Below are 16203 nucleotides of genomic sequence, written 5' to 3'. Positions count from 1 at the left end.
AGGAGACTTTTTTTGACTATTGTGATGCGATTTCACAAACCGGTGTAACTGAAGACCAAATTCGATGGGTCTTATTTCCCTGTTCTCTAATCGGCACCGCAAAACAATGGTTGAAGAGCTTTGATAAGCCTACTCTTGGAATTGACTCTTGGAAGAAGTTGGCTCTAACTTTCTACAAAAAATTCTACCCTCCAGAAAAGACTAACATGCTAAGAGCTCAAATTACGGGTATTAAGCAAAGGGATGAAGAATCTTTGTATGAAGCTTTGGAGCGGTTCAAAGGAATTTGTCACTCATGTCCTCATCATGGACTTAGCGAGTGGTTCTTGGTACAATAATTTTGGAATGGTCTTTATGAAGACTCAAGAAACATTCTCAACCTGGGATCAAATGGTATGTTCACCGAAGTTGACGATAATCAAACATGGAACAAGATTGAGGAAATGACGGTCCATAACTCACAATATAGTTGACCTCGCAAGGCTACTAGAGGAGGAAAGCATGAAGTGGACTCTCTTACTCAATTGGGTGCTCAACTTAGTGCTCATATTGATACCATAACTTGAAGTTTGAGAAGGCTATGGCTAAACTTGAAGAAGCCTCAAAATCACCAAAGCATCATGTTAATGCCATGGTAGCATCTTCATCGATCCCAAGTGGGATGTGTGAGAATTGTGGAACTTTGAGACATGACCAAAGTGAATGTAGGGGAACAAATGAACAAGTAAATGCTTTTCAAGCATACAAGAGTGGTACCCCTTATTCCAATTATTACAATGAAAACACCAAATTCCACCCAAATCTCTCATGCAAAAGCCAAAATGTTCAAAGCCCTCAACCAACATACACCTCACCTCCCATGGGAAACACAAACCAAAGACCCTTTTTCAACCAAAACCAAGGTTACCAAAATCAAATTCCATACAATCAACAAAATGTCTAAGGTTTTGATGTTAAAGAAGCGGTCCTCCAAATGCAAAAGAATCAACAAGAGTTTTCACTCAAATGCAAAAGGATAGCCAAGCAAAGGACATCACCATTAACAACATCCTAGCCCACACAAAAATGTTGGAAACTCAATTGACCCAACTAGCATCTTCAAGTTCTCAAAGGCAAAAGGGGCATTTACCACCTCAAGGTAATCCCCCAAGACATGAAATGGTTAGTGCCATTCACTTGAGGAGTGGTACGAGATATGAAGGTACAAAGAAGCAAGTTGAGGATGAAGTTGTGGAAGCTAGTGACAAAGAAGAAGTTGTGAAAAACTCCAAGGAAGGAGAACCAACAAAAGAAGAAGTTTCAAAGAAAAGTGAAGAGAAGGCCAAGAAGAAGGAGCCCATTGTGATTAGACTTCCATTCCCAAGTCGTCAAGCTAAGCCTAAGTTCGATGACAAACTTGGAAAATTTATGGAAATTGTGAAGAATTTAGAAGTCTCGATTCCCTTTACGGATTAGACAACCTAGACCAGAGGTGCCCTGGTTTAGGTCAGTTTGGCACTCACTAGTCTTGCCTAAGCATGCATTTGTGGCCTGGCTAGTGAGTAGTAATAATGCATCTTGTTGAAGGACAAGTCTGTATCAATTAGCGATTGCTTCGATGATCTTTCTTTGTGTGTGTCATCTTCAGAGGGAGACTCATACTCATCTATTTCAGGAATATAACTTCACTCAGAGGTTAGTCCAGTCTGTCTTGGATGGGTTATGTTCTCCTCTTGGACAGCAAGATTGGATTCAGAACATAGCTAGGAGGAGATGGAGCAGGTTGAGGAAGGCTGTTACTAATGCTGCCATTCTAGCCTGTTGGTATGTGACATGGATGCAGAGAAATGAGGCACGCCTGAATGGTAGAGTAGCCAGGCCTGAATACTTGGCTGCTCACATCAAGAGTGTCTTAAGAAGTCGTGTTAGTAATTGTAAGACAAGTTTGGTCTCTCCCAGGGACCAAATTTGGTTGAATAGGGTGCACTTAATGTAATATTATCATCTAACAAATTGTACGAGTTGGAAAATGGACTATGTGTATCTTGCTTTTATATTAATGGAAAGCTTACATTTTAGCAAAAAAAAAAAAAAAAAAAGAATTAATCAATCACATGCCAGCCTATGCAAAGTACTTGAATGACATCCTTACGAAAAAGATGTCGATCCGGAAGCTTGAAACAATTGACTTCACTAAGCTGACTAGTGCAATCCTTCAAGGGAGTTCACCTCCGAAACTTAAAGATCCAGGAAGCTTCTCAATACCGTGTACCATTGGCGACGCCACGATCAACAAGGCTTTGTGTGATCTAAGAGCACGTGTGAGTGTTATGCCCTATTCGGTTAGTAAAAGGTTAGGGATGGGAGAACTTATATGTACTAACATCACACTACAAATGGCCGATAGATCGACGAAGACACCTTTAGGGATATGGGAAGATGTTCCCGTCAGAGTTGGGAAATTTTTCATCCCGGTGGACTTTGTCATTGTTGAAATGGAAGAAAACTCCAATATTCCGATCATTCTAGGAAGACCTTTCTTGCACACCACGGGTGCGGTGATAGATGTGAAGCACGAAGAGATTACTCTAGAAGTGGGAGACGAGAGCTTAACTTTCAACCTTGACAAGACCATGAGAGCTCCCCGTTTGCATGAGCAATGCTTTATGGTTGATCACTATAGCTGGAAGGATGATAGGAAGATCATGAGAGGTCCCCGGAAGGATGACCCAAAAACCCTCATCCTCTACATCAACAAAACAAGATTTCCTCAACCAAATTCAACAAAAGAAAATCCAAACTTCCCCACAACAAAAATTAATCACTCCTTTTACAACAAAAATTCATTCAAACAGCAAAATCTTCAACCTTTGAGTCGATTTTTAAGATACAAAGCAACATTCTTTCATCTTAAATCGATTTGTGCATACCTAAAAATTGAAGATTTCATTCTCTCTTTGGTGTAATCAACAATGGCAAGAACTAAAGGAGGTAACAAGGCACCCCCAAAGAAGACACTTTCAAAAAGGCAACAACTTCTTCAAGCAAAACAATTGTCTAAGGCATTGGTAGTTCATGAGGCAAGGTTGTAGGTTCAACAAGGTCCCCCTATGGAAGCTACACCATCAACAACTCCGGTCATTGAGCAACTATCTAATTATCCGGAGGTAATTTTCACTTCCGACTCTCATAGGAATAAATTTGTTCTCTTTGCTAAGAAAACCATAATGCCTACAAAATTTATTTGTGAAGATGATTTGTCTAAGTTGGGTGTTCTTGAACAAACAAAAACGTTCTTTGAGGCTATGAGATTGGGTAAATTGTTCACCATGAAGGAATTGACATACCCCGCCCTCACATTGGAATTTTTGAGTTCCTTGAAAATTACAAGGGTGGAAACTAGAACCCACATCGAGTTTCGTCTTGGAAATACCAATAGACGCATCACTTTTAGTGAATTGAGTAAGATTTTAGGCCTTAGTGACACCCCGTACTATCAAAAGATCTCCGAAAAGTATGACCCCGCACCTCTTTGGGAGGCAATTTCCAGAAAGAAATTTCTGCGCTTTCATGATTGTCGTGCTCTATTAGTCCACCATCCGGTCATTAGAGTGTGGCATAAGGTCATTGGGAATACTTTGGTAGCAAGAAATGGCACGAATCATCTTACCAAGCTCGATTTTGTTCTTCTTGAGTCGGTCTTGAACATAGGAAGGGAATATACTAAGCCATATAATGCTCTAAGACTTTTGGTTGAAAGATGGCTTAATGTCGATTGTGGTAAAGAGGGCACCGCTTTTATTGTGAATGGCGGACTAGTTGCCCATTTGGCCAAGCACTTTAACCCAAATTTCAACAAAGACAAGACTTATGTGGCGGTCAAAGGAGGTCATCTCATTGATATGGACACCATGATTCACAAGTTTAAGTGGGTCAAGCATGCTCCTCTAGATACCAAATATGGGTGGTTAACCAATGAAGCTAGGTCCTTCACTTTGCCTTCAAAGATTTGCCGATTGAGTGTTCACCGACCCAACTACCTTCTTCCACTCTCCAAGGAGACCGAGTACATATTCAACAACAAAGAGGCGAGATTGATGAGCCCTCCTCCTCCATTGTCACACCACCCTACCCATTTGAGTATCACGAGTTTAAACCCAAGGATGTCGAGGTATGAAATGATTAAATGACTCTACTCATGAGGGAAATGCACAAGCAAGCTTACAATGATAGAGTGGATGCTTACAAGGCCCAATATCCGCCCCTCCTACATCTGGCTAGGCAAGGACTTCTTGATCCATCATGTCCTTTGCCTAGTTGGGCGGATAAGGAAGTTTTCTTTCCTAGCACCTCTAGTGGTGGAAGACCGGGTGCAGAGAATGTTGTTGATGAGGGTGTTGATGAAGAAGGTTAAGATCAAGAGGTTCAAGATAATGTTGAAGAAGAAGTAGCTCAAGATGAGGAAGGAAAAGAAAGTGAGGAAGAGCAAGAAAGTGAAAGTGGGAGTTGAGATGATTCCACTTCTATGGAGGAAGATGATGATAATGATGATATGATGGAGGATTAGCAAACCTTGGAGGCTCCTACACTCTTTCACCCCTCTTATGGTATGTGTACTTCTTTTGTTTCTTTATTGTATTTTGATCCTTTGTTTAAGGAGTCCTAGCAACATGGAGGACTAACACCTTGGCTCCATTAAGGTGTTCTTTTTATTGTTCTCATATGTAAAATCTCCCAAGTAAAAGCTCCAAGTGAGTAGAAACAATTTTATCCCTATGAGAGTCGGAAGTGAAAATTACCTCCGGGTAATTAGATAGTTGCTCAATGACCGGAGTTATTGATGTTGTAGCTTCCATAGGGGGACCTTGTTGAACCTCCAACCTTGCCTCATGAACTACCAATGCCTTAGACAATTGTTTTGCTTGAAGAAGTTATTGCCTTTTTGAAAGTGTCTTCTTTGGGGGTTCCTTGTTACCTCCTTTAGTTCTTGCCATTGTTGATTACACCAAAGAGAGAATGAAATCTTCAATTTTTAGGTATGCACAAATCGATTTTAAGATGAAAGAATGTTGCTTTGTATCTTAAAAATCGACTCAAAGGTTACAGATTTTGTTGTTTGAATTAATTTTTGTTGTAAAAGGAGTTATTAATTTTTGTTGTGGGGAAGTTTGGATTTTATTTTGTTGAATTTGGTTGAGGAAATCTTGTTTTGTTGATGTAGAGGATGAGTGTTTTTGGGGTTTTTGTGTCGAGGGTAGTGTTTGAATGTAGAAGAAATGAAAATGAATGAGGGAGTAAGGATTTAAAAGACCCGTTAATTTGAAAACAGCAGCAGGGACGAGCGGATTGGTGTCTAGGACGCTCGGATTCTACACGATTTGTTTCAGGAAAAGACCCTATGGGACGAGCGTCTTTGTATAAAGACGAGCGGATTCCTCAATGTAAGACGAGCGGATTCTTGGTAGTCTTCTTGATGGGTGATGTCGTCGGGTCACATCCAATAAAACACATTTGTAATTCTCAACAAACAACTAGTTAGTGGTAAGTCGAGGTCGATCCATGGGACGGTGGTTACTCAAATTATTCAATCTAATTATGGTTGTGCGTGGGATTGTCACAATTATAATGGGTTGATGATTCTAAACTAATAAAAGCAATAAATAAGCAACAAAAGGAAAGATGTAAAGAAATGATTAAAAGTGCTTTGATATCATGGGTTCATAAGGAAATCATGGGAGTTGATCATACAAACATGTTCTCAATTATAAGCAAGCAATTATTGTTGTAAAGGACCCGAGTTGGTTTATTTCGTACGGTTCTTAGGAAGAGTTGGGTCCCGGAGCCGAATCGATTAGATTGTACAACACCTACAAGTCGATTTACTTTCCCCCTAATCACTTCTATGCATGGTCTAACAATACTCGAGTTGGTTTATGTCTTACAAGTCAAGTTGAATAGATAAGAGATGGTTGTAAATGCAAGGATTCATAGGCTTAGCATTTCATCAAACACTAGCAATCAAATTAATTATGTGAACATCTTAGATTAAGCATGAATCATTCCCCATGTTGGGTTCCCTAATTACCCATTAATCCTAGCTAAGAGACTACTCACTCATTATCAAGTTTGGCATGCTAACAAGGTTGTCAATCATATTAACAAGGCAAAACATGATGAACAAGTAAGAAAGATTAACAATAATTAAAACAAGGATTAAGAGAATTATACCTATGGAGATTCCAAAATAATAGTGCAAAGAATAATAGAAGTACTTGATGATTGATGGAAGGTTGTCAATCTCCCAATAAACCCAAATGATCTTCTAATTACCCAATAATAAACTTGAATTACTCAATAATAAACTTGAACAATGATTAAAGGAAAGATTTGAAAGATCATAGATCCATATTAGACTCTCTAATAAAAAATAAATTATCTCATAATTTATCATTTTAGTGATCTATGTAACATGCATGCGAATATAAAAGCATAAAAATGAAAGTTAAGGAAAAACAATTTTCTTAGATTGATTTTTATGGTAATATGGGCACAAACTAGATCACCTTTCAAGTTTGTTCTTGAGCTAAATGAAGATGGATGATCCTCCTAGAAAAACCTTGAACAAGAAAGTCTCCTTCATGTTGAACCCAAGAACTACACCCAAAATTATCTTACAAGTATTAACTAGATACTTCTAAAATTAACCCTTGATAATATGTAAAAATAATACTAACAATCTTAGTAATTATTTTATTTTGTTTACTAACTAATCTTAGTAAAAGCTTTTATTATTTTTAGAGAGATGTACCAACTTTTTTCACATGCAAAATGAAGTAGTGAAGTAGTGTGCAAAAATGAACAACAATATTGGAGTATGTAGGAGGAAGTGGCGGGTGGAGTAAGGGAGTAGTGGAGTGTGAAAATTGTCTTATATTTATCAATCTTACATCACATGCAAAATAAAATTATAAGATAACTTGTGGAATTATCACAAGTAAAGTGACATGATTGTGTTTATAATCATCCACTACACTCTATTTACACGGTCCAATGTCCCATTTACGGTTCCATTTTGGTTCTTATATTTGTCTCACAAATACGTGTAAATTTTATTTAAACATCGTTTCATGTTTAAATGCTTCCAATTAATTTCATCCAAATCACTCCGTAAATATACATGTACCGCTACACATATTATTTACGTACTAATATTAATCACATTAACCAATTAGTACAATTTTAGTAAATTAACAATTAATTAACTAAAACCCGTCTCATAAAATTATTATTCAATTATCACATAATTAAATAATAACTGCCGTGCCTCGAATTCGCAACTCGAGATCTCTCTAAAATAATCGACTAACCTTTTAGTCTATAAATCAAGGGACTATATAAATTGTATCTCATACAATTAATTAGTTGTCAATTGAGGTTCGTTCCTTTAGGTGTGACCGAAAGGGGTCAGTTGATCACCGCCATCTCACGGCAATAACGTCAAACTCTAGTCAGCCAACCGTTATCGATTTACGTTAATCAAATGACGAGGATCAAATAAATAAATATCTGATAATATTCCTTTAATGAGATTTATTATGTAAAATCACTATTGTGGAGGACACTAACTCCAACAATCTCCCAGTTGTCCGACACAAGGTGTGCGCTACCAATTCTCTTGTCCGTTTTAATCTCCCACTCAATGCAAGGTGTCTTTCAGGTCGCACTTGCACATGAACATATCGCGAGTGGTTTTCTCGATCGGGAGTGTGACTACCTGACTGGAAAAATCTCTCACAGATTACTTCCGAGCGTGGCTACGCATTTGTAGTCATTAACTCCTCGAGTGGACTTAAGATATAGTTAACCAACGTGGGTGGACAATTCATGTCTGCCCTATCTATCCTATTGCACAGTATAGATCACCATGACCTAGTAAATACCCTTTGGCCTCTTTTCATGGCACGACCTAGGACAAAAACCAAAGTCACTCGGAAACTGCACTTGCTCAAATAATAGTCTCCAGTCAAAAGAATCGACTCATTAGAACATCTCAGAGATCCCCGCCACGACCAGGCGTCTATAATAGAACTTAGGGACTCTCTAAATGTTCACTGTCGGCAAAGTGTCACACACTCTGCCTATGTAATCGACTAGTCATCACGTATGACCTCATGGTGTTGAACAACCATCAATCAACTTACAATCTAGTCACTCCGAGACGTCACCTCAATAAGTGACTAGGGACAAAATACAATGTTCATCTTGTTCACTTGAATAGTGTTCAACATTGTCTCCACAACTTATTCAGATAGACAAGGTATTTAATGTTTTCAGTCAAACTGAATAATTGAGTTCTTAAAGAAACTCTAACAATGAATGCGATCATCACTTATGTAAATATCAATACTCTATCGAATATTTACATAACGATCTTTATCAATTAAGGTATACTCCTCAATTCACATTAAGATGACATAACCATCATGTCTACCTTATGCCTACGGTTTTGGTTAGAGGATAAGCAACAGTTGCATCACTCTAATTTCCATTTCTATTTTCCTTTTTTCTATGCATTCTTTTCATCACATAGAGCATTTCGAATTACACGTCTAAACAAGTTTTTAGACTCTGGTTCTAAAGCCAGTCAAACACTCCCACTGTTTTCACAGTCTCTTGGGATACGATATTCGGCTAACAAAACTACTCTAGTCCCCTTAAATTCCGGTTATCAACTATCTCTCTTACAACATCGGATGTTGTAATGTACTTAGCTTTCGTTCATGATTTGTACGTATAACACTTATACATACACATCCTTCATATGACATCTTTTATGTATGACTCCTCATACATGTTTGCTTTATACATGTATAACTTCTTATACACATATGTATAACTTCTTATACATATTATTCTTTATGCACATAGCACTCTTACATGCTAACCATTCCTTAACGAGGCCCATAACATTTTATAAGCATAGGAATGTTTCCATGTAATCCTTTTACAGAAAATTCATAAATTTCTCCAAACTACAAGAGTAAATCCTCAGTGCTTCTCAAGTACTCAAGGATGCTCTTGATAATCATCTAGTGACACTTACTAGGAAATGATTGGTAATGACTTCTCATATTCTCAACATGATAAGTCCCGATTAGAGAAGCTTTTAGCATATTTAATAGATCTTGCAGCGGAAGCACAAGAGATAATATTAATTGTTCAACAATTTGAACGAGTCAAGAATCTTATCACATTAGTCTCTTGACTATAATGCTAATATCCATAGAGATCTATCTCATTAGATCCGGATATTTAATATGCGCCATGCTACTCTCAAGTATTCACCCGAGAATATTTCTAGTCACTAATATGTCAAACACATATTTTAGGCTAAGAAATATCACCTTAGCTACATTTCTAGTCAATAATATGTCAAGCACATATTTTATACTAAGAAACTCACTTTAGCTCCCACTAAACTCCATGTATCATCATGTTATCTCGACACTCGAGTAATACCGTTTTGATAGACTACATGATTGAACCCAAAGTTCCAACTCTTTGACTTATATAGATCACAAAAGGGATCTTTCAAGCATGCTAGGCTTCTTAGCATTGACAACATCAACAAAACTTCTCCCTTCATAAGATACATTCAAGGAGAAAGTTTCGTTATCCTTTTGCTTAAAACTCATCCTGATGAGAGGCTATATTGCTAAGACCATACGAATTGATAAAGGCATTTGGGTTGTCACAAACTCTCTATAACAAGCCCAAATTTTAAACATCTTATGTAACCTTTACGACAAGATCAAGGTAACCAATCAAAGTATTCACCTTAAATCAAGTCTCGAAAACATCTCGTGTTTCCTTTGTTATCGCATCGTGTGCAAGGAGATCAATTCGAATTGCATGGTGACACGCCATCACATAGAGTTCATACTATAGAAAAGCCTTTGATGAGGGTTTAAGATTCGTCACTTTTGAAAAGTAACGCAATATTATCGCAAAATTATCTCCTTATAACCACTGAGCAACAATAAAGAATGTCTTCTTGCATTGTACTCACCACTGAGCCTCAATAAAGAACATCTTCTTGCATTGTACTCAGTTTGTGGGTCTTGGACTTCCGTAAGTTCAAAACTTCTCCCACACTGTCTTCCATAAACTGAAAATCTTTCTGGAAAGATAGCATTACGAGCCACAAACTCTTTGTTCTCGTTTTGGAGGAGTAAAAACCAAGTGGTTCAATTTCGGATAACCCTCACAAATACATCAATTGGTTCTGAACATAAACATTTATGGTCCCAAAGGTATAAAAAGACAAGTTAGGGACTCTCCCTATCCATATCTCATATGGAGTCATTTAGGCTATTATAGTCGGGTTTTAAACTTTTAGTGAGAAAATAGCTTACAAAAATTGCGAAAAACCTCAAACTATATCTCATAAAGTTCGGTTGATATTCTTTACTACACCATACTTTATGATGTCCTTAGAAGAAGGTACATGTGAACTGGTTCACAATCTTCTTAGTGATCATCAAGGTCATTACTTGATACTACCCATTTGATCTTCAAAGTCATTACTTTGAAACTTCCGGTCAACATCTTGATCTTGACATGCTTTTGGTTTACTACATCACTTTGAAAATATTCCATGTTTCAAAAAATCACTTTTATGTCTTATTAAATAGATATGAAGTTATCATATCTACTTAAAATTACGGTAAAAGTAACAAAGTATATAAAAGCTGCTATTTGCCTTACACATCCATATGTATATGGTCAATCACCTTACTATTGTGTTTCTTTACTGCAAAAGAAAAACATAATACATGCACATATACCATAAGATTCTCAATCAAATGGTTATATGATGTGCTAATCGTTTATATGTAAAACGAATTTACTTGAGGTTTGATCAATTGGGTTCACCGGATTAGCGACTTTAAAGTCTACAAGATAGTATAATATTTAGTTTTCTTGAAGAATGTAAAATTCCTCTAACTTGAGTGGTCTAAACCAACCACCAAGTTATCATAGGATTAGATACAACCTTTTGTTTTAAATCACATGAGTGATGCCTTCTATGTATAAACATAGATGATTACATTCTTTTAAAACCAAATTTAGGTACATTTGTCCGTATCGAAATCATTGCTACTCTAGCACTATTTCGATACAAAAATGTCATATGCTAAACGTCTTACGTTTTATCAATTCATGTAAACTTATTTACAAAGAAATGACCCGTACTTGGTATCTCATACCTAGATAGTGGAACTAGCCTATCCATTGAGTACATGTCTCTTTCAACTTTTGTTCTATCGTATACATCTAGGGTTGGTTCTTCTTAACTCCCACTCACTTTCACATTCCTCTTTGCTTCAATCAACCAAAAATGAATCTCATGAAGACCTCTCTTCATGTCATTCGTGATATTTTATACACTTAGTAAGAGTGAATTACTATAAAGTGAGTGCAACATGTGGCAAAATCTCAACTTCTTGCGAAATTGGACTACCTAACCGTTCAATTGTTATCGAATGCCTAAACTCTTTAGGGCATAAACAATCGATTTGGCCTTTCTCGAAGTTAGCCATTTGATTGTATCATATTGGAGTGTTCTTTGTGTTTTTGAAAACTCTTTTCGCAAACTTTTGAATTACTCTTGAGTAATTAAAACTAATATGTCATCATCATGACGGAGGTGTCACTTCCGAAATCAAGACTCTCTTGATAAAATGTGACTTCCTTTTGAAAATCGTAATATGAGTTTGCAACATGAAAACCCTTTCTAATATGTATGGACGTTAATTAAGTTGTATAATAACCGCAAAAATCGTTGTAAGCTTATGTAGGTGAATTGGTAAATCATGTTACCAATCATTAATTCCTTCAAAGAAACCGCTTTCTATGAAAGAATGAAACAAGTACAACAATAAATAGAGAAACGAGGACAAAGTGCGCGATGCCATACATATATGAGAATGAACGAAAAATAGGAAAAAAGTAACATTCAATGTTTTAATTTTACTTGTGAAACATCTTTAACAAGTTTTAACATTTATATAATGATCTCCCACTCAATTATATAAATGATTCCAAGACCCAACTATTAAACAAAAATGAGCATCGCTTGGGCGAAACATCCCATAATTGTTTAAATTCGGTAAGTCACGTTGACTAATTCTATCTCTAGAACTCTTGGTCGACGAATTTCCTTAAATCCATCTACTAGCCCCGGAACACAAGACCGTCTTATATCCCATTGAGTCCAACCAATGTTGGCGTGTGATAACCGTTTACCACCCTACTTACTCAAGGTAAAAAGAGAACACCCCGCTTGGGCGAGCGTGGCTCTAATGAACAGGAGATTCATAGGTGTTACTAATTGGTAAGGCTAATCTCAATTTTAGTTATGTGAGAGATCTTGTCAATTTAGTCATAAATTCTCTATAAGTGAACTAAGTTGGCGAATATAAATGACGTGAATTGACAATCGCGAAGATAAAATGCATGTGAATGGCGATTTTGGCATGCGCGAAAATAAAAACAAGCAAACAAGTAAGCATATGAATAAATCCTAGTATGGCCACCTAGTTAATAAAAACTAGTCTATTACATTTAGGAAACCAACTCTTTGGTCCCTTGCCTCTTCATTCCAAAAGTGGCTTCTTCTTGTGGGATTTGGAACACCTTCTAAAAATAGACTCTGTCTCGATGTAATCCGTCTTTTGGAAACGCCAGTAAAAATAACTATTACAAATGAATTACATAGCTATTCCTATTATACATTAATTAATAAAAATAAATAAAACTATTAATTAATTGCAAACCGACGATACGAGATCGTATTTAACAAACAAATCGATATTTCCATTCATTTCGGGTAATAACGATTAAAATAAACTAGGCCATACTAGGTACAACAAGATAAATACTTTAAATAAAAGACAATTATTCATTCAAATTAAATAAATATGCTTAAAATGCTGTAAAATGATACCAAAAGCGCCCTATCCATCAATCGTTGGTATCCATCTCGGTGTTTGTGGGTTTAATCGATTTTTAACATGTAAAAATCAATAATCAACTCTTAAATCTCATTTAAGTCCAAAATAATTGTCCAATCTGTTTTGGACCTCAAAATTAGTCCTCACTAATTTTATGATGAATAAAAAAAATTTTGAGTATTCTGGAACACTCCCATGAACACCTAAATGTCAGAAAAACTGCCTCAAAAATTCGGATAAAATTTATGAAGAAAAAGATCGATATTTATCGGTTTTTAACCATTAAAACCAATAAACATCAAAACAAGGTGAAACACATTTTAAAATTAAATTTTAATATTTAAATAATATTTTTAAATGTACATCAATTTATCAAGGGCAGAATCAATTGTTTCGAAATTATGATTAATTTATTTCACTTTTATCGACTTTTATCTCATAAAATCAATAAACATGCAAAAAATTCGAACCAACCTTCAAACTTTTGTATACAATCAGTAGAAAACATGCATGAAGTACCATAAAAATTCCATGGAACGAATCAACTTTTAACTATTTTTAGTCAATTTTTAACTAAAAAACGGCATTTTAACTCGGTTTTCTACCAAAAATCATTAAAAATAGCAAAATAACTTCATAAATAACCAAACTTTACCACAAATATTTTGAGATCAGTAGGTATGCATGTCCCAAAAATTTCGTGCTAAAACCTTTTCTAACACAATTTTTGAGTTTTTATAAATTATCTCATAATTCAGTAATATGCTTAAAATCAACATGTAAATTACAAGCCTAATCTCTGATACCACTTGAAAGATCATAGATCCATATTATACACTCTAATAAAAAATAAATTTTCTCATAATTTATCATTTTAGTGATCTATGTAACATGTATGCAAATATAAAAGCATAAAAATGAAAGTTAAGGAAAAACAATTTCCTTACATTGATTTTTATGGTAATATGGGCACAAACTAGATCACCTTTCTAGTTTGTTCTTGAGCTAAATGAAGATGGATGATCCTCCTAGAAAAATCTTCAACAAGAAAGTCACCTTCAAGTTGCACCCAAAAACTACACCCAAAATTATCTTACAAGTATTAACTAGATACTTGTAAAATTAACCCTTGATAATATGTAAAAATAATACTAACAATCTTAGTAATTATTTTATTTTGTTTACTAACTAATCTTAGTAAAAGCTTTTATTATTTTTAGAGAGATGTACCAACTTTGTTCACATGCAAAATAAAGTAGTGAAGTAGTGTGCAAAAATGAACAACAATTTTGGAGTATGTAGGAGGAAGTGGCGGGTGGAGTAAGGGAGTAGTGGAGTATGGAAATTGTCTTATATTTATCAATCTTACATCACATGTAAAATAAAATTATAAGATAACTTGTGGAAGTATCACAAGTAAAGTGAAATGATTGTGTTTATAATCATCCGCTACACTCTTTTTACATGGTCCAATGTCCCATTTACGGGTCCATTTTGGTTCTTATATTTGTCGCACAAATACGTGTAAATTTTATTTAAACATTGTTTCATGTTTAAATGCTTCCAATTAATTTCATCCAAATGACTCCGTAAATATACATATACCTCTACACATATTATTTACGTACTAATATTAATCACATTAATCAATTAGTACAATTTTAGTGAATTAACAATTAATTAACTAAAACACGTCTCCCAAAATTTATAATTCAATTATCACATAATTAAAAAATAATTGTCGTGCCTCGAGTTCGCAACTCGAAATCTCTCTAAAATAATCGACTAACCTTTTAGTCTATTAATCAAGGGACTATATAAATTGTATCTCATACAATTAATAAGTTGTCAATTGGGGTTCGTTCCTTTAGGTGTGACCAAAAGGGGTCAGTTGATCACCGCCGTCTCACGACAATAACGTCAAACTCTAGTCAGCCAACCGTTATCGATTTACGTTAATCAACTGACGAGGATCAAATAAATAAATATCTGATAATATTTCTTTAATGAAATTTATTATGTAAACGCACTATTGTGGAGGATACAAACTCCAACAAGATTAATGTGTGATTTGTGGAAAGATTAAAGAGTAATCTATTTTAATCTACTCCTAATGAAAGCTTAACCTAATCTAAAGAAGGATTGAATTAATCTATTGAAAACTTGATGGTTTGATTATTACAAATGGGGTATATATATAATAGAGCATCATTAGGTTAAGCGAGGGTAAAATAGTAAATAACAATGCTAAATGTTGGGTAGGGAATCGCTCCTCTCATAAAAGATGCCGGTCTCCTTTTAGCTAGTCTTTGATAAATATGCGCATCTTTAATGGAGGGAAGAAGAGGACGTATGGGCCTGTAAGAGAATCCGGGCGTCCAAGGGGTCGGGACGGGCGAATTCTGGGGTGGTTGGACAGGCAGATTGGTGCGTGGTTGGACGGGCATCCCTGTGGCAAAGACGCTCGGATTCCTGAAGTGTTTTTATTCATTCTTGTCTGTCAAACAATCCGAGCGTCTTGAAAGGAAGACGCTCGTCCTGCAGGAGACGAGCGGATTGGGTCTCGGGACGAGCGGATTGGCGGACAGCTTCTCTGTTTGAGCTCGGATTGTAAAACAGACGTTATTTTCTCATCCGGACTTCTATTGGAGTTATTCAAAAGCCTAGATCACTTGATTTTTCGACGTCATTCCATCTAGCATACTTTCATAGCCGAAGGAGCAACCCGTGGTTTGGTTACAAGCAATTAAATCTTGTATTGACTTCCTTCTCGTCATCCTTGCTTTTTAACCCTATGATCCTTCTATATACTCTTTATTCCTACATACTTTGCCATCATTCTCGCCTCCTCTTCATACTAGTCCATCAAATATCGTCAACAAGCTTCCAAATATGCATGAAAGACGAGAATTTCCGCCTAATTACCTTCTTTCCTACAAAAGATACGAAATGCACTAGGAAAGCAAAATAGAAAGCATATGACGGATAAAATGGCTATGGAATGATATAATAGTATGCAAAACGGGCTCAATTAGGGGACTAAATGTGCATAAATATGAGTCACATCAAATACATTTTGATGGGTGATGTCGTCGGGTCACATCCAATCAAACACATTTATAATTCTCAACAAACCACTAGTTAGTGGTAAGTCGAGCTCGATCCATGGGACGGTGGTTACTCAAATTATTCAATCTAATTATGGTTG

The 16203-nt window shown here is 35.9% G+C and overlaps 1 non-coding gene across 1 annotated transcript; it reads right to left on the bottom strand.

The window, feature by feature from the left end:
• Positions 1 to 206: 206 nt before the first annotated feature.
• Positions 207 to 313, bottom strand: LOC141634850 (small nucleolar RNA R71). Its single transcript, XR_012539568.1, has one exon. It is a non-coding gene; the product is annotated as a small nucleolar RNA R71 (small nucleolar RNA).
• Between the last annotated feature and the right edge of the window lie 15890 nt (positions 314 to 16203).

The sequence above is a fragment of the Silene latifolia genome, chromosome Y (assembly GCF_048544455.1).
Source record: "Silene latifolia isolate original U9 population chromosome Y, ASM4854445v1, whole genome shotgun sequence".
NCBI lineage: Eukaryota > Viridiplantae > Streptophyta > Magnoliopsida > Caryophyllales > Caryophyllaceae > Silene > Silene latifolia.
Note: the sequence above shows the minus strand (reverse complement) of the source record. Positions and strands in the feature narration are given on the sequence as shown.